This window comes from Pinus tabuliformis, chromosome 3_2 (genome assembly GCF_031772625.1).
Source record: "Pinus tabuliformis cultivar Carrire ecotype Pingquan chromosome 3_2, CPIR1, whole genome shotgun sequence".
Lineage (NCBI taxonomy): Eukaryota > Viridiplantae > Streptophyta > Pinopsida > Pinales > Pinaceae > Pinus > Pinus tabuliformis.
In genome coordinates this window covers 838,014,125-838,035,048 of record NC_142302.1, presented here as the reverse complement: position 1 = coordinate 838,035,048, position 20,924 = coordinate 838,014,125, and the positions used below count along the sequence as shown (strand labels likewise).

The window sequence follows — 20,924 nt, the reverse complement described above, 5'->3', positions numbered from 1 at the left end:
ATCTTCATTCTGATTTGATGATATCTTGAATGAAGATCCAACTTGGTGAAGTAAATTAATCCATGCAATTCATCTAGTAATTCATCAATGACAGGAATGGGAAACTTATCTTTAATAGTGAGCTTGTTGAGCCCTATAATCCGAACACATGCGTCATGATCCATCCTTCTTGTGCACTAATACTACTAGAGGAGAGAAAGAAATTTAACTCGGTTGAATTATACCAACCTCTAGCATTTCTGCAACCATACGTTCAATTTCACTCTTTTGGGCATAGGGATATCTGTACGGCCTGATGTTGGAGGAACACTTCCTGGAATCAGATGAATAGCATGATCATGATCACGAATAGGTGGGAGACCTTTGGGAGTCTCAAATACCTTGGAATGATTGTCCAAGACTTTTTGGAGATCTGGAGAAATAGATGATTCCAATGTGGAAACATCTAGTGAACATAATTGTGCAATTACACCCCTTTGTTCCTTTTTTAGAAGCTTTGTCATATCGTTAGAGCTGATTATCTTTCCCGGTTTCCCTGCAATACCCCTTGATTCAACTTCCTTTCCTTCCACAGAAAATTTCATGAAAAGTTCTTGAAAATTAAAAGCTATTGTACCCAAGGATTGTAGCCATTGGACTCCTAGTCCAACATCAGCACCTCCCATTGGAATGGAAAGCATTGGGCTACTTAATACATATTCTCCCATCGATAGCTTGATATTATGGCACTTTCCAAAGCAATTTATTATTCCTCCATTTGCAACCATCACTTGACACTCTGGTGCTGGATATAAGAATCAATTCAATTCTTTTGCTACCTTACAATGAATAAAATTGTGGGTACTTCCTGAATCAATCAACACTATTACCTGTTTCTTCTTGATTTGTCCTTCTATCTTGATGGTTCTACGAGTGGTAATTCCTACCAATGCATTACAAGATATGGTTGGATTCATTTCTTCTTTATCTAGGCTTTGTTCCTGGAGTATATCCTCTTCTTTTGACCTTTCTTTCTCCTTTTCTTCTTCCTCTTCGCAATCTATGTAGAATAATTTCTTCTCAGCACACTTATGACCTTTAGTGTATTTTCTATCACAACTGTAACAAAGCCCTTTTGCTCTTTTTTCTTTCAATTGTTTTGGTGTCAACCTTATATGTTGTGGAAGACTAGGGGCAAAAAAACTTCCATCTTTATAGTTATGAGTGGTATGCTTCCTGGTTGCCATAATTTTGCTTTCCATTTTTCTTGCTAACCTGAATGCCTTCTCTAATGAATCAGGTTCCCAAAGGCGAACATCATGTTGGATATTATCCTTTAAAGTACCTATGAACAAATCAATCCTATGCTCCTCTGGAATATTTTTTACCCTTATGTTCAATTTTTTGAACTCCTCAATGTGCTCCGTTATTGAACTCTTTTGTTTGAGTATCAATTGGCTAAAAAAAGTGTTGCTTTTTGTATCCTCATAATGTGCTTTCAATTCTTCCGTAAAAATTGCCCAAGTGATAATTTGTTTATGAGAGCAAAGCCATTGATACCATACAAACTGATTTGGTTCCAAATATAAAGTTGCAATACGTACCTTTTGTGTGTTTTGCACATTTTTGAGATCAAAAAATTGCTCCATCTGTAATATCCATGTTGCGGGATCCTTGCCATCAAACTTCCTCATATCGATTTTTGGAATATGGTGGGTCTTCAATCCGACATTAGAGTCTATGAAATCATGATTAACATTTCTTTTGTTCGCATCATGAGTTTCCTTTACTACCTTTTCACCATTAGTAAGTATTTCTTGTAGAAAATTTCTCAAATCTGTCTTCAAATATGCCATGTCTCTCTTCAAATATGTCTTCAAATCTATCTTAAAATCATCCATCTTAGCTTCCACGCCATTTATCTTATCTTCTGTTAGCTTTTGTGAGATTGAATTTGTTGCACTTGTTCTTGTAATTTTGATATATCATGTGGCATTTCTTCCTCTTCTTGATGAGTCATGCTAGAGCTTTCAGGTTGCTTACTAGGTGTTTTCATTTTCTTTCCTCGGGGCATCAGTTACCGATAATAATTCTCTACTATGCCCTTTGAATTCCTTCAAAATAAATTTTCAAACCAATCTTAAGCAAAAATTTAAAAGAATCTACACACCTATTTTCACTTTGTAGGAGCTCGATATTGCCTCTGATGTATCTCTGTACTTTTAGATCATATAGTTCTGAAATTGCGACCTACAGTAGCCCTCTGTTTCCTCTTTCCAATGCCATGAGTCTATCCAGATTGGATTCTCCAAGGAAGAGTTATGCGAAATCTCCCACGTTGACATGATTATAGACTAGTTCAATAGAGCGAACTTGTACGACGTACCACGAGTAACTGTTTCAACCTTTGGCTCTGAAAAATATATACAAGAAACTACAGTCTGTCCTCTTTCTGTACCTTCTTACGAAATTTCAATCCGATGCTCAGAGAGAAAGTTATGACGATTTTCCCCAGGTCACCTGTTTGGAATGTAATTCAGGAGTCTACAAAAAGACCAAATTCCTCAAATCATATCTTTGCAGATATAGCGCGAAAAGCTCTGAAATTCAGACTCGAGGTTCAGCATGATTTCTTCTCAAATGGGTTTTTTTAGCTTCTGAAACGTCACAGAAAAAAGTTATAGCGAAAATGCCACGATGACCTATTTGGAGTAGTGAAACCTTAGAATCCAAAGCTCTGATACCAAATGTTATGAAACCAGCTCAAGAAAAGATAGATCAACGCCTTAGAATTCAGCCTCTTTGAGGGGGAAACCTCCTTTACATTACATAAATGAACAATTCTTGGATGATTCAAATGACAAAACCTCCTTTTTATATATAGGAGTCTAAGGAGTCACAATATAACCCAGCCGAGCTAACAATAATAATATAAAGCCACAAAAATAACAATAGAGGGATTCTATGGGGCACAGTAATAACAATATGGGGATAATAGGGGCACAACAATATTAATAAGGGATGCAACTACAATATTAATGGGGTAATCACTAGTATTATAGGGACACAACAGAGGAGAAAGCCCAATGACTATGTAATTATGAAGTTCAAGATGCCAAGGGACAATATTGATCATTGAGAATGCGTAGTCCGCAACTTAGGCTAGACTAAGGGAAATTTGTGCACAGTTGTCACTAAGGGAAAAAATTGCGCAATACCCACTGAGGAAAAAAATTGTGCAGTGCCCACTGAGTGAAAAAATTGTGCAATTAAAGAATGTCGTGGGTGTTGTGGGATGGGTCCCTAGGAGGAAAAACTATGGAGTTTGAGGAGGCAAGTGGGACTGGCCAGTTGAGTGGCTTGAGAAACAAAATTGTGTAGTTTCTAAAGTTAGTGAGCTCTGACTGAGGTAAGGACAATGGAGGAAGTATATGTGTAGTTTTAAAGGCCATGGGAGGTTGACATTTTTGTAGATTGCGCAGTTCCAACAAGAAAGGAAAAAGCTTGGGGGTTGCAGATGCAAAGTGCATAGTTTAGGAAGGTTGGATGAGGCTAGGTTGCGAGGAATCCTCCAGAATTTGGCTAAGTGTGGGATCAGTGGAATCGATGTGAATAGTGATCGAAATTGACTGTGACCACACACTTAGATACTTGGCAATACAATGTAGATTATCTTGGACATATGAAAGCATACTTCACTTAGTGCAACAACCTTTGTGGAAACTTACAACAAGTGCGGCCCCATCGATGGAGTTTGTGAGGACAATGACGACACTTTTAAAATGGTGTGTGAAACCTTAGAAATGAGTGCGAAATATGTCTATATGATGAGAAAAACTCATTTTCACAAATATTTCCACTTGATACAAACCAAAACTCCCATTTCCATGAGAAGTGATAACTCGCATGCCCGAAAACGACACTTTCTATATAAATATAAATGTGTGAATGACACTTGATATCCAAGAAGGGGGCTTGAAATCATCAACTGAAAAATAAGTGACTAAGGAATGATCAATCACAGGATCCACAATAGGCTCCAAAATTCGAGTGTAGGCCAAAATTTTGGATGGTGTTGCAGTCGCTACCACACTTGGTGACACACTGCTAGAATCGAACTTCTCTCTTTTGGTTAACTCCTTCGTGCAAGACTTTGGTTCTTCATGGAGTATTGATTAATCATGCAGATTATCTTGCCATTTTTCACTTACCCCATGAGTAGACATGGTTCCCTATGTACCTTATCGGTCGAACACAACATAAGATTTAGCATAATCTCAATGTTTCGAGTTGGGAAGAGTAGTGTAACTCACAAGCTTATTATTTTCAGAGTATATTTTTTCATGTCTGGTGTTGCTCCAGTGCCAACAGGCCTAGATAGTACCTTGGCAGAGTCACCCAGGAACACAAACATTGCTCTACTGCCAATGATCCTAGAGAGTACCCTGGTGGAGTTGCTTGCTTCACCTCTCTACGCAGGAAGCCTTTCTCTTCTTTTGCCTTTATTTATTTATTTAAAGAGAGTTCTGAATTGGAACTTATTTATTTTTTGGGCAGAAGAGGTATCCCAACTTATTCATAAAAGAAGAGGTTGTTCCTTCATAGAAGAATATATCAACCTCTAATTTATGTTTTCTCGTTTAGATTTTTCCCCTTCTCCACTTCTACCAATTGGATAAGCTTGAGAACACAAAATCAGAAAAACTGAGTATAGGCATGAGGTTTCCAGACTAGATGTGGGTTCATGGTCAAACCAAAACCCTCATTACAGACAGATCATATTTTCCATCGGGACATCATTGGCTAAAACATGTAACCAACACAAGGCAGATAGAGAGATGGCTATCCAAATGATGAAGTGTCACAAGACTCTTTATAGTTTGGCCACACACATACTAAGAATCCAAAACAAGTTAGGGCATAACACTTATTGGCATGATGAACACAAAAGGAGAAACTCAACAAGAAAGAAAACAAGACGGAAAGAAAGAAAACACAAAACCAAGAAATAAAACTAGAAGACAAGAAAATAAAAATGGCTAAAGAAAACATGAGAAAATGAGAAGAGACTACAGGGAACGAGTGCAAAAGGAGTGCAAGAAAGGGAGAACTAGGATGGAGCTACTCCTTCTCCTAACCTGATAGCTAGAAGGTTAGGGTCACGTATAATGAAATTTCTAGTGAAGCCACCATAGTCATTCCAGACCTGCATCCACAAAGATATGAAAAATTACAACAAATAAAAGGTGATGTGCAACAAAAGAAATAAAATTGAAATTTTTTAACAAGAAAATGAAGGTATTTCTTATGCGTAGAAGGGTGTGCCACACACACTACATTTTCCAATTCACATGCTTACCCTTTCGATGAATACAATCTTTCAGCAAACCTCAGAAGCTTCTTACATATGCGTCTTCATATACACCGAGCCCCTTAGCAAGTGCGAGGAAGGATTAAAACTTCCTGTTTGCTACAAAGCTTGCTAGGTAAGATTGTTCTAGCCATTGTCTCATTGGATCATAAAATTCATGATGGCCCTCTTGAAAACCTTGCAATCTTGAAAAATATGAATTTTTAGTTAGAGGAGTGCAATCACAATGGGAATGTTATGAGGAAAAATAAATATGAACATACTCAACAATCATGCCAAGATGGTGAGCACCTGCCAAAACCCTTACCAAAGGCTGAAGTACCTTGCCTGCTTTACAAAAATATGAATAGAGATATGTTGGAAAATGAAGATCAAGGGGTTTGAAAAAACTATCATTGGATGTGCTGATGGGAAAATGATAATATGAATGACAGTCGCCAAAGATATAAAAATTATCATATGAGATGATTAAAGAATCAGATTCCCAATTGGCAATAAATGAGGAAAAATTAATTTGAACAATCTTGTGAATGTTGTGAATAATCAAACCAAGTTCCTTACAAGCCAAATGTGACAGACCATTTTCCTACGACTGGTGCCAAATTGTACAAGCATCATGGTCATGAACATAGTTTAAAAAGGAAGCCAACAACAAAAATACATGAGATGAGTTGGGACATGGTAAATGGAGGAGAACTTGATTTGTGTGATGACTTCTGTATTAAATATAACTCAAGCAGATTTCTGGTGTGATGAGAGGACAGATTTGGAACATCAAATTCAGAAGAAGAACGAGGAGTGGATCATTAAGGTATAAATTGAAAATTATGATTATTTTAGGAAAAGATAATCCTTTGAATGAACAACTTAATAATTTCATGACTCTATTAGAGATGCACATTCCCAACTTGAGTTTGATGCAAGGGATTTTCATGAAGATGAATGAACTATAAAAGACTCTTGAATTCAGTCAAAAGTAAAATATTGAAAATTTGAAAGGTCACACTCAGAATAGCAAACATTTTTCACAAGGAAATATACATCGAGTGAAACCATTCAAAGAGATGTATTATGAAAGAGAAACCAAATCTAACTTAGTTCAGGGGGCATGTTATAATTGCGAGGTCCTCACATAACCATCAATGAAAGTTGAAGTGCCTCGACTCCCTGGTGGGTCGTGAAACTTCTCAATATTATAGAATCACATTTTGAAGCTTGAACCAGATCATGGATGGTTTGAGGATAGCTGATATTCCTTGTTTCAGCAAGACCATTGCTTATCGGATAGCAGCCATCTTTGTCATAGATTTAACTAGATTTTTCAACTTCAACAACTAGATTACTCAAGTCGGAAGACTCTTCTGATCACAAATTCAACGATAAATTAGTCGGTGAGATATCATGATAAAGACGATTTGAAGATTTTTCCTCGTGGAAGAGAAGAGATGATGAGGGGTGGGAAGGGATCTCTATGATTTGATTGTTTTCAGTTTCATCATCGACAACCTCACTACCTTGTGTCAATCGAGGGGATAACTCATCGGATGCAAAAACTGAAGAGCATGAGGTATATTCATCACAAGTGGACTTATTTCCAATGGTAGGACACATGAGATAGTGAGGTGAAGAGGAAGTTTTAATATGATCATATTCTTTGAGCAAAGAAGATTCTAGATCTAAATTAAAATCTTCATGAGAAACTGAAAGATCATAAGATGTGCTTGGGCATTCGTTGCGACATATGGAGATAGAGGTATCATCATTGGAATGATCATTGCCCAAGGCTAGGGGTTTATCAAAATAATTGATTGCATTGGATTCTCTACTGAGACTAGTAGATTAAGAATCATTCAAGAATGGAAACGCAATATCTTGACATGGAAAATTTTGGAAAATAGAGGAAATATTGAAGGAATCTTCATCTTTCTGCTCCTCTACCTGCATAATGTGACTTCTTTGTACCTAATCACAATTTGATCCAACCCCTTGAGAATTACAAGAATGTGAAGAACCAGCTGTTGGAGTAGATTGATCAGGTGAGTCATTGTACAAAAAGTTAGGATATGTATATGATAGAGGATAACATAAATTTGGATTAGCTTTGTGACTAGAGTTGTGAACAGTGGCAACATCTTGCGAAATGAAGGAGTGAGTCATCATCATAGGCTTCATGAGCCATTCTAGACTTTTCTCCATTGAATATGAATCATGCAAAGTGGAAGAGGAATGAGAAGATGGAATGGAGATTTGATTCATGGATTTCCCAATTTTACAACCATCACAAGGAGGTACTTGCATCGGGACTAGAAAGGGAGGAGGACAAAGAAAAAAGGGTGTAGTAAGATCCTCCTATGAAATTTGAGGTGCCTCATGATTCACAAGAGTTGGGGAAGAAAAAAAAATAGGAGGTTCAGTTTCACTGTATGAAGAGACAAGAACCAAGCGCTCAAACTCTTGTTTCAAAAAATCCCAGTTGGGATGTTTTTTAGGAATTTCATAACAGAGGTGAAGGAATCGATCATGAAAAACCTCAACTGATTCATTATGCTTCATTCCTAAAATATTGATTCTTCCACAAACATCTCGGTAGTTATACTTATCGAAGGATTTATGAAGCTTCTTGGCAAGCTGCTCGAATGAATGGATAAAAGCATTGGGTAATGTGTGACACCATTGATTAACATGACCTTCAAATGTGAGGGTGAGTAAACTAGCCATGACATCTTTGGAACATACTTTGTGAGAAAGTCAAAGATGGAAAAATTGAAATAGATGTTCATGAAAAGTTGATTCACCTTCACCATCGAACTTAAATTCAGATAGGTTATGAATAACTTCTGCAGGGATGATACCATTAAGCTCTTTAGAAAAACATCCCAAGATTATGATTTGGGGACGATCCATTTTACATAAGAGATTCAAATGAGACTTAACAGGCACAACCTGTCATCGGGCCCTCCTTCTAGGGCCATTTTGTTAATGGTACTGGAAATCCATGAACCAAGGGGATCTCCCCAATATGAATTCCTAATCAAACCTCACACCTTTTGGTGTAGGATTCCCATCCAGTATAAAGCTCGGGTTACCAAATCCTTAAATATTTTCCTTAGCTCTAACTATCAGTAGAGGAGAGTGATACAATGGTGTCTTCGAAAAGCGAGGGAGGTGTGCCCAGTGAGTGTGCAGTGCAACTGTGTCTAGGTTCCCCTACTACAAAGGGGGAGAGAAAAGTGAGCCTCCAAGTGGGATTCATTAAGGCCCTCCTACGACGGGTCACTTCTTGTCGACATCAGCTCATTATCCAAGAAGTTGACTTAGGAACAACCCTTTTAGTACTTTGAAGCTTGCATGCCTCAATGGAAAGTTTCTCACTTCCGGTGACAGGTTTACATTAATGGCCTTCGACCGAAAGATGTTGTGTGGTTTTTGACATTAGATCATATATTCACACCACGTGAATTGTACAGTAGTACCTTGAGGGTCATTATCATTATCAGTGATTCCTTTCACGCCTGTTAACAACTTAGATCATTAGCTGGTAATCAGGCGATGTCTTTCCATTTTCAACTTCAGAACATCTTTTCACATGGATCGACTTGTTCACTGGGGAAGATTGAATGAGTTTGAAGACCTCGAATCGAATTTCATCCATCCGGGTTGCAATATATTCAGGAAAATAAAGACATCAGATGTACACAGAAGCTGCACAGATGATCATCCAAGCTAAGGGGTGATGACTCTACAAGAATCACCAATCTGCAACAGCAGACAATTATCTGTCCTATGTACATGAAAATGAATTTATAAAGTTGAGCATGGGAATGCCCGCCTTGGCTAGATCATGAAAATAATATGAAGATGATGTATTGTATTGTATTTTATACAGGTCACATTCCAGTTCGAATACCTCGGATCCTCATGATAAAGCATTTCACCCGACATCAGAAGATTTACGACCTCATGCTTTAGGGGGCAACTGTTATAGACATATTTGGGCACTGCAACCCCAATCACATATGTCGATAAACCAAGGGCTCTTAAACCCCTAAAAGTGTTGTTTCATACCCTAAAGAATCATGGTCAACTGATTACATCATTTCCCAGAAGTTCCACCTGAAAAACCACTCAGAACTGGCCAAAATTGGACCATACAGACTGCTCCATGGTCAAGGTGCGATGCATACTGGCTACTACACTAGCCAGGTGTGATGCATACTGAAAGAGCCTTCTGTGGGGTGTGATGAGCGAGAGTAGACAAATGGCAGAGACAGTTTGCTAAGTGGAAACCTAGAGAATCTTCTAGAAACTTCCCATATGACACTTGCCTCTTTGAATTCGCCCAGAGATGAGTAAGAGATCAATGAAATATCCAAGTGGAACCAAGAACTATCGGTGGAATGACACTAATAAAAAACCCAGAGCTGACTCACCCCTCTACAAATATCTATAAATGGATCCCTCATCTGAGAGATCTAAAGGCTGGAATTTTGTAATTTGTAAGGAAGTGTTGTTGGTTTCTCTTTGAGAATAGACATTGTATTGTTGGGTGATCTTGCTTTTCATGAGGTGAAGAGGGCTTTGATGCTAGGAGGATGATGTTGGATCAGACAGTTGGGTTGTAATCCTCTCTTCTATTTCTACTATCAATAAATTTCTTTGAGTTTTCCTCCATATAATCGTGTATTTGTGAATCTTGTTATTTTTGGATGCAATTGTATGGTTAATGTATTTATGATTCTGCATTGTTTATGATATCATAGATCGAGATGCTTTGATAGTGTTTTGTTTCTTTGCCTCTACAGGTATTCTCTAAAGCGGGACAAGTAGGAGTGGAGTGGCAAGCTTTATCAAGGGAGAGAGGAAACAAGCAAGGAGCCAAGCGGAAGATATAGGTTGGTCCTCTTTGCTTCTCTCTTATCTATCATACATAAAGGAAATCTCGAAGTGCTTTGAATTGTTTGTTTCTAAGATAGCTACCCATCTTAGTGGGACTAGCAGATCGAAAACACACTAGTTTTCCCGGAAACATAGATGTAGATGGAAAGCATCCCTAACACTATCCTAAGGCATCCCTAACCTACCCTATCTCAAGGTTAACCTAGCCGTAGTCAAGATAAGGATATACACTTCCCTAATAGGTCCTAGCTACAAAAAAAGTCATGAGTATTTTGGAGGACTGAGCTACTGTTAGGAGGGCCTAGGAGATGGGCTAGAAGGAAGTAATCCAAGGCCTACTTCAACGAAGGAGAAGGGACTTTAAGGTCACCAATGTGACCACTTGAAGAGGCAACAAGGTTCGTGTGAAATCCGCAGACCTGTAAGTATTCTTTTGACAGTCAAAACAACCCTATACATGGAGTTGTGGGTGTCTCCTCAACCAGCGAGGCCACCTGCCTTGTAAAGAAAGGGAGGCCACATAATTCAAGGTTAGTTATAGGCTGATCGTTGGACTATTGTAGGTTACAGGAGGGTTCCCTAACCAGTGATCAAATTTTTTCCATGAACAACAATACAGAGATGTTGGATACTGCCACATGGGGGCTGTAATGTCACTAACAAATAGGACAATGGGACAGCAGCATGTTGGGACAACAACTTTAATGGGATAGCCTAATGACATAGGACAACTATGACATTTGTGCACCAGTGGAACAAGTGGGATAGTTGCTAACTAGTGCAGAAAACTAAATAGAACAACAAGGTACATAGTGTTGTATAGATGCATGGGACAACAAGGTACATAAAGTTGTATAGATGCATGGGACAACAAGGTACACAGCGTTGTATATATGCATAAGATATCTAGGTAAATAGTGTTGTATAGATGCATGGGACATCAAGGTACATAGTGTTGTATAGATGCATGGGACAACAAGGTACATAGTGTTGTATAGATGCATGGGATAGCAAGGTACATAGTGTTGTATAGATACATGGGACAACTATTACATGGCAGCAAAGGTGCATGGTGCAGCATGGAAAGTATGGACAACATTGATAGCAGTGGCAAGCATGGTGCTGCAAGCACATGAGACATGTTGTATGACAACATGGTTATGACACATGGGACAACAGTGCAACATAAGGTGTAGTAGTATGATGTGTACAACATGGTCATGAGGTCCAACATTGTGATGATGGGTGCAACATGGTGCATCATGGTGACGTACAACATGATGAAGCGATGCAACAAAATGATAGGTGAAGGAGTCACCTTGGAGAATTAGTTGAAGCAGCATGTCTTCAACTGATCTCATGTATCATCTTCTTAGAGATGATCTATGCTCTTATCTAGATAAGTCAAAATGTTGAATTCTGTTGTAAATGTACTATCTCTCTCTATTTCTCTGCTGAACTATTGAAGAACATAAAAGAAGAATTGATCAGGGGTTCCCCACATTGGGGTTTGTCCCTGGCTAGCGCCACATCTTGTGTCCTCTTGTCTTGGCTTGTCTTCTGCGATTTATGTTTATGTTCTATCTGCAGTTTTGTTTAATGCTAATGTGATTGCTAATCTAGAAAGGATATTGAGCTAACTGTGAAAAATGAAATAAATTTCTCTAAGCATAGAAAATACCTAAAATTAACACAACCTGAATACATACTGAAGCATTCCCTCCTCTTTTATTTTTGTGAAAGAACTATGCAAATTTTGTCCTGAGTGGGTGCAAAATTCTTAGCATGTGTCACTTTGGGGATGCTCGCCCGTGCATACACTAGGAATCAAACCTGGGTTAGTTGGGGTAGACTCACATCAAGCTTTTGCTAGACCACAACCCAACCTACATAAATTGAAGCACACTTACTAGAGGTCATGCCCGTTGTTACTGAAATTGATGTTGTATGAAGATGGAAACTAAACATATATGGGAAGTGGTGGACATATCCAGTTTAGCTAGAATTTTATTTAGAGATTATACATCCAAACCAGCCCATGTCTTTCTTTGTTCCGAGCTTTTAGTTGAGTGAATTTTCCATGCAACCTCTTCCTGCCATAACATCATAATGCACTTGTTAGTTAGGATTCATGTTTTTTCTTCATCGCTTCTGTATTGTGCTATCTTTCTACTTGTGCAATGTATGAATTGCATTAAATAATAACCTCCCTTATAATGAACAAAGATTTTTTGGGGCTCCATTTTAGACATTAATAGAATTTATATGCTCTTGATTTTTTAGGTCAAACATGCTGTCGTTTCACTACCAAAGAGGTTTGGTGAGCCTGAGTGCACTATAAGATACCCTGAATTTTGCATTATGAATGTCAAATTAGAATAGTTATTTGGACATTTTATTTTTACATTTGAAGTTTCTATAATCTCTCACGGGAAAAATAAGTTTGCAAAGCATGCATTTATGGTTTTATATATTCTCTAATATCTGGCAGAATTGCTTTCTACTTTTCAAATATAGATTAAAAGCTTTCTAACTTGTTTTCTTGTATGGTCATTAGTAGAAACCCTCCTATCTCGACATAAACTCTTGCAAGTACCCCTTTATTTACAAATGCTAGGCCTTGAAAATTTCCCTGGTGTTAAGAAGATTACCATCAAGCCTCAAACTGATAGGTGGGTGTTCCCTAACACTAATAGTGGTATCCTTATTCTTGCAGAGGAACGTCTGATGAACTTGGGTTGTGCAACTGGCCACCCAAGTTTTGTGATGTCTTTCTCCTTTACAAACCAGGTAAATATTTCTAATGCCCTGCAACCATTGATTGTACATACTAGATTTCTTAGGCATACCAATCCCTTGATTATTTTCTTGTGTATGATCCATTACTATTTGTCAAAAATACCCATTCCCTGTACCTAGCCCTGTTACATTAAAACTCATGCAAAATATTGTGGAGTGGGTCATGCATGTCATAGCAGTGTCCAATTTCACTAATTAATGTCATAGCCATGCTCTCTATGCTTTTTCATAAACGTTATGTTTTTTTAATAGATGTTTTGAGGTGGGTGTGGTGGGGATGTTGGGATCTTATCTAGAGTTTTTGAAATGGGATCTCGCTTATATGTTGTGATTTGGATTTGGATTCTTGCCTCATTTATTTGTCGTCTACTGTTTTTTAATATATGTTTTTAGGTAGATGCGTGATTTTTGAGATCTGGTTAGGGTGCTTTAAAGTAGGATCTTGTCTAGGTTTTGTGGTTTAGATTTAAAATTTGTTCTCATTTCCTTTGAACTCACACTTTTCTGGTGTGTTTGTTGTTGTTTAGATCTTGTTAGGGTGTTTGAGATGTGGAATCTTGATTCGCTGTTGTGTTTTTGGTTCTAGCAATGAGTTTTTTGGTTGTTTTAAGCAGTTAGGATCTCATCATAAAATTGTTATATAGATTTATAGTATAATATGATAAATTTCAGACCGTTACTTATTAGTTTCAACAGTATTATCTTATGTCAGTTTAGAGCATTAGGAAGTATCTTAATCTTAATTCTAATCTTAATCATGCGATACCAGCTTCCTAATGTTGGATCTGATATGGACTTGGGGGAATTTTGGTCTCATTCATGATGTTATGAACTGCACTTCTCTAGTTAGTTGCCTTGATTCTTTAGTGTCATTGAGATCACACCACGATGCTTTTGTTATAGTTAGCTTGAATTGCATTACATTTTAGGATTCACTAGTTTCCACTACATTAAAAAAAATCAATTCTTAGGGTGCTGAATCAATGTGAGTTCATGGTGGGTGTATAAGCATCTTCATATTAAAATCAAGTACCTTTACATATATTCAATTATCTGGTTATTACGGGTTAATATTAGCGAAGGTTTTGAAAGCTGATTGGACTTGTATCGAAGTTTTGAATTATTGTGAATTATAGATCGAGGGCCATTTTTCTCAGATATTTTTTTCCTTCAAAATTTTTCTATTTGAGATGCAGTTTGTGTTGATTGTGATTATCTTTCTTCTTTTACAGTTTGACAACTTGTATGGATGTAGGCACTCTCTCCCAGATGGTCTTATGAGAGCCAAAGTTGTCACGATTGCTGGTAAGGTTGTTGTTTCTTGTGGGTTTGGTGATGTTGGCAAGGGTTGTGCTGCAACCTTGAAAGTCGCTGGAGCTAGGGTCATTGTTACATAGATTGATCCTATATGTGCCCTGCAAGCGCTTATGGAAGGCCTTCTTGTTCTCACCCTTGAGGATGTAGTTAGCACTGTTGATATCTTTGTGACAGCCATTGGCAACAAGGAAATCATCATGGTAGATCACATGAGGAAAATGAAGAATAATGCCATTGTTTGTAACATCAGCCACTTTGACAACGTGATTGATATGCAAGGCCTTGAAACTTTCCCAGGTGTTAAGAAGATTACCATCAAGCCTCAGATTGATAGGTGGGTGTTGCCTAATACCAACAGTGGCATCATTGTTCTCGCAGAGGGACATCTAATGAACTTGGGTTGTGCAACTGGCCACCCAAGTTTTGTCATGTCTTGCTCCTTTACAAACCAGGTAAATATTTCTAATGCCCTGCAACCATTTCCTGTACATATTAGATTTCTCAGGCATACCAATCCCTTGATTATATAGTTGCGTATGATCCATTTCCATTTCCCAATAATCCCCATTCCCTATACCTAGCCCTGTTACATTAAACCTCATGCAACATATGGTGGAGTGGGTCATGTATGTCAAATTAGTGTCCAATTTCACCAATTAATGTCATAGCCATGTTCTCAATGTTTTTTCATAAACATTCTGTTGTTTTTTAATAGATGTTTTTAGGTAGATGCGTGATTTTTGAGATATGGTCACGGTGTTTTGAAGTAGGATCTTGTCTAGGTGTTGTGGTTTGGATTTCAAAATTTGTTCTCATTTCTTTTGAGCTCACACTTTTCTGGTGGGTTTGTTGTTGTTTAGACCTTGTCAGGGTATTTGAGATGTGGTGTAATGTCCCCTAATAATAATAAAAATAATAAATAATATAATATAATATTAAAATATAAGAAAATAAATGATAAACAATAAAGAAAATATAATAATAATAAATAAATAATAAATAAGGAATAAAATATAATAATAAAAAAATAAATAAAATAGTAAATAACAATACTAGAGTTCTAAATAAATATAAATAAAAATAAACTATAAAAATAGTAAAAATAAGTAAAGTTAACAAAAAAGTAAAATAAAACAAGAAAGAGTTAAATTAAGAGAACTATAAAAGTAGTAAAATAAGTAAAGTTATCAAAAAGTAAAAAAGAATAAAATAAGAGAGAATTATATTAAGAGAATTACTAAATTAAGTTAAACTTAAAATAAAGAAATAAAAGTTGCATGTTGACACATGGAATTTGTGCATGCGGTTCCCCTTCCAATGTTTGCTCTATTTAATAGACGGTGAGGAAGATGAGAGATCATTCCATGATTCCATCATCCATTCTCTTGAGAGAAAAGTGTTGTGAGACAAAGGATTCCCTAGCAGTAGTACGTTGATTGAGGGCTCGGGGTGGCGAGTTGTAGAAAGATTTTGTGCAACTGAGCCTATGGTTGGGTGGAGAGTCGTCCCCAAAACTTTGTTGCGGTTAGCAGGATTCAAATAGCGTTCAACTCCTAAATCAAAAGTAAGGAATATCATCGCCACAGGGAAGTTGTCTCTGCTCATATTTCTGAAATTCGACGTTAAATAGTTGATAAATTGTGTGTTGATTATAAACGCATGATTAATATAATTAGTTGCATGTTTTAATTTTGGGGTTGTTACATATGGTATTAGAGCAGGTTTTGACTTTGTGATCTCTAGGTAAAAGTTTGAGAAAAATACTTAATTAAATTCATCAATAATTTGATTACAATAATAAAGAGAAATTTAATCAATATAAGTTTGAGAGATAAATACCATTTTTATTTTTTTACAATAATTATTATATATAAATTATTGAATAAATATCATTACTCTTAATACAATAGATAAACTTTCTTTATTTAAATCAATAAATATAAACCTGGGTCACTTCTTGTTTGCTAGATAAACTTTCTTTATTTAAATCAATAAATATAAACCTTGGTCACTTCTTGTTTGCATGTAATGGTATAAATGAGTAATGTTAAATATACTATTGTAAACTTTGGATACTTCTTATTTGCGTGTAATTATATACCTGTGTAATTTTGAATCTACTCTTATAAGGATTATATTAAAAATAAACTATATTTTAAATATATTATAATTTTGAATCTAGTCTTATAAGAATTATATTAAAAATAAACTATATTTTAAATATATTATAATTGTTTTTTAAAATCCTACCATTAAAAATAAACTATATTTTAAATATATTATAATTGTTTTTTAAAATCCTACCATTAAAACCGACAAAAATTAAGCATTCTATTATTTGGATAAAAATAAAGTTGTTTTGATCATTAGAAATTCTTTTAGTTGAAAGCACAATTCAAGGTAATGGTGATATGTTTTTATTTTAAGTGATTAACAAAATAATAATCTATTATATATCTACTTATGCGTATGAGTAGGAATAGTTAAACTTTCTCGATATTAAATTATTATTGCGCAAATATTAAGACATGTTTTATATATATCTTCCCACTTTGAGTAAAAATAAATACATTAAATTAGTAGTTTGTACAACTACTTTTCAAAATAGCAAATAACATAGAAAATCGGCTTATCAATCTAAGAGTTACAAGTATGGATAGATGTTCTAATACAGGTAAATATAATTACTCATAAATATATCCTTCCCTTACTATTAAATTAGAAATATAAAAGAGGTTATACTAATTTTAGAACAATAAAATAAACAATAGTGGTTATTCATTGATTGTGAAGAGTTGGGTTGGTGAAACAAATTTTAAGTTGGAATTAATATCCTATAAATAGTTACTTTACTTTTAATAGTTACTTTTATAAGGTGGATTCATAATTTATATGAATTTTGAGTCATATTAACTAATTTAAAATTTCATAGGATGCATGCATATATTATTATAATTAGAATACTTTATATGTTTGTTATTTTAAATTTAAATTTATATGTGTGATTTATATGTAGGAAAAATATGGAAAGAAATGAAATTTATGATTTATAATATATATGTATATGCATGTGGTTTATGTATTAGGAAAATTGATGAGAAATATTTTCATGTGCTTGATATGAATGTATATATTTAAGAAAAAATACTAAATAAATTTGATTTTATTATATGGGAAAATTATAAAAATTTAAATGATATAGTTCAATATATATTAACTTGATAATATGATATTAAACATTAGGTCATTATTGAATTGGATAGGTGGTTGAGGTTAGTGCACACCTATTGTAAAACGTAGGGATATAATGATATGTCCAAAACAAAAGAAGAAGAAGAAAAAAATGCACCCTTTTATATGCTCCCTATAACATAACGATTTTCATAAAGGTGATAATGAAATTATGGTACTAGACATGTATTGATGAATCTATGAAGAAATCGACATGCCTATCATGTTCTTAATAATGTAAAACTAAAATCTTGATATGAACATGCAAAACGAGTTTTGATCATATGGGAATTAAAGAGACAATAACTATTTGGCGAATATGTGAGGAAATAAGGGTGCAATTTCATGGAAGTAATGAGTATAAACCTAAGATAGCAAGAAACTAGATTTGGGAGAATAGTAAACCTATTATTACAATAATATGGTGGAAAAATATATATAAATAGACAACAATCTTAAGAAAGAAAGGAAGGTTTCTATGTTTGATTTCCAACATTAGCAGCATGGAGGAAGGAAAGAGGAGGAAATTGCACATTTTCTAATGAGAATAATGAATGATATCCTTGTAACCACAACCAACTCAGAAGGAGGAGGATAAATTAAACTCACGGTCACAATATAATCTTGAAAAATAAAGATGGGGAAGAGGTAGGGGCAACTTATAATTTGCCTGGAAGGGGGGTGATATCACCATTTGATGCACTTTATATAATGTTTTGGTATTCATAAATCAAGAACAGACTTGACTTATGTTATGGGCATGCACTATGAAGTTTAGGGGAAGAATAAGGAGGAATCTACAAAAAAATAAATAAATGATAATGAATGTTAACCCCTATAACAATGGCCAAATTAGACTAATGAGGTGAAAAAAAAAATAGTTATTGATAGATACTTAAGGTGGCTGAGTGAAAGTGTCACAACAAGGTAAGAAATCAATAAGAATGGGTAGCCCTTTTTAGAACATAATGGAATATTTTGGAAGTCATAACTTGGTAATCTAAATGTATTCTTCAAAGGAAAAAAACTTGGTAGCAAATGGTTGTGGAATCATATAATTATTTCTATATAAGAACATGATGAGAATCACTATAATTTTGATTTAAGGATGATGCATATAAGGAAGAAACATCGGCAATCAACTAATGAAATTGAATTTACAAGGGCCCTCAAATGTATGACAACATTGGATTAAATAAGTAAATCCACAATAAAATTGATCAGTTGGAGGAAGATAAATTATGTGAGCAGAGGAGTTGTAACAACATTTCCAAGTGTAACAATTTTATGCATTTAAGATAGGAGGAAAAGAAACCATAATGATATTTCCATCTTTGAAGCTAGTAGACATGGAGCATTAGGAAATTAAGATTATTGGAGAAAATAAAAATATATCTATGAATATTCGGCATGAGGAAGTGAAGGAGTGACTCTTTCAAGAAGAAAGTTATCTTAAGGATACAGATGAGTGGATTTATGAACATGATTGCTAATGATCAAAGTGATGAGCTATATACTGTAGAAGTATTGAGGTATGAAGTTGTGCATGTGGTTCCCCTTCTAATGTTTGCTCTATTTAATAGACGATGAGGAAGATGAGAGATCATTCCATGATTCCATCATCCATTCTCTTGGGAGAAAGGTGTTGTGAGACAAAGGATTCCATGGCAGTAGTACATTGATTGAGGGCTCGAGGGTGGCGAGTTGTAGAAATATTTTGTGCAACTGAGCCTATGGTTGGGTGGAGAGTCGTCCCCAAAACTTTGTTGCAGTTAGCATGATTCAAATAGCATTCAACTCTGAAATCACAAGTGAGGAATATCATCGCCATAGGTAAGTTGTCACTGCTCATATTTTAGAAATTCAATGTTAAATAGTTGATAAATTGCGTGTTGATTATAAATCGCATGATTAATCTAATTAGTTGCATGTTTTAATTTTGGGGTTGTTACATGTGGAATCTTTTTAGCTGTTGTGTTTTTGGTTCTAGCAATGAGTTTTGTGGTTGTTTTAAAGAAGTTAGGATCTCATTGATAATATTAATCATGTGATACCAGCTTCCCGATGTTGGATCTGATATGGCCTTGGGGGAATTTTGGTCTACTTCATGATGTTATGAATTGCATTGCTCTTGTTAGTTTCCTTGATTCTTTGGTGTCATTGAGATCACATCATGATGATTTTGGTATAGTTAGCTTGCATTGCATTACATTTTAGGATTCACTAGTTTCCACTACATTAAAAATAATCAATTTTTTGGGTGCTGAATCAATGTGAGTTCTTGGTCGGTGTAGAAGCATCTTCATATTTAAAATCAAGGACCTTTACATATATTCAATTATCTGGTTATTATGGGTTAATATTAGCTAAGGTTTTGAAAGCTAATTGGACTTGTATCGATGTTTTGAATTATTGTGAATTATAGATCCAAGGCCAGATTTCTCAGATCTTTTACTTCTTCAAAAATTTTCTATTTGAGATGTAGTTTGTGTTGATTTTGATTCTCTTTCTTCTTTTTCATTTTGAAAACTTGTATGGATGTAGGTACTCTCTCCCATATGGTCTTATGAGAGCCACATATGTCATGATTGCTGGTATGGTTGTTGTTGTTTGTGGGTTTGGAGATGTTGGAAAGGGTTGTGTTGCAACCTTCAAAGTTGTTGGAGCTAGGGTCATTGTTACAGAGATTGATCCTATCTATGCCCTGCAAGCGCTTATGGAAGGCCTTCATGTTCTCACCCTTGAGGATGTAGTTAGCACTGTTGATATCTTTGTGACAACCACTGGCAACAAGGACATCATCATGGTAGATCACATGAAGAAAATGAAGAACAATGCCATTATTTGTAACATCGGTCACTTTGACAATGAGATTGATATGCAAGGCCTTGAAACTTTCTTTGGTGTTAAGAAGATTACCATCAAGCCTTAGATTGATAGGTGGGTGTTCCCTGAAACCAACAATGGCATCATTGTTCTTGCAACGGGACGTGTTATGAACTTGGGTTGTGCAACTGGCCACCCAAGTTTTGTCATGTCTTGCTTCTTTACAAACTAGGTAAATATTTATAATGCCCTGCAACCATTGCTTGTACATACTAGATTTCTCAGGCATACCAATCCCTTGATTATATTGTTTTGTATGATCCATTTCTATTTTCCAGAAATCCCCATTCCTGGTACCTAGCCCCGTTACATTAAACCTCATGCAACATATGGTGGAGTGGGTCATGCATGTCATAGGAGTGTCCAATTTCACCATTTAGTGTCATAACCATGCTCTCTGTGCTTTTTCATAAACATTATGATGTTTTTTAATAGATGTTTTCAA

The 20,924-nt window shown here is 35.6% G+C and overlaps 1 pseudogene; it reads left to right on the top strand.

Annotated features, from left to right (window-relative positions):
* Positions 1 to 6,035: 6,035 nt before the first annotated feature.
* LOC149183269 (uncharacterized) lies at positions 6,036 to 20,651 on the top strand (annotated as a pseudogene).
* The last annotated feature ends 273 nt before the right edge of the window (positions 20,652 to 20,924 follow it).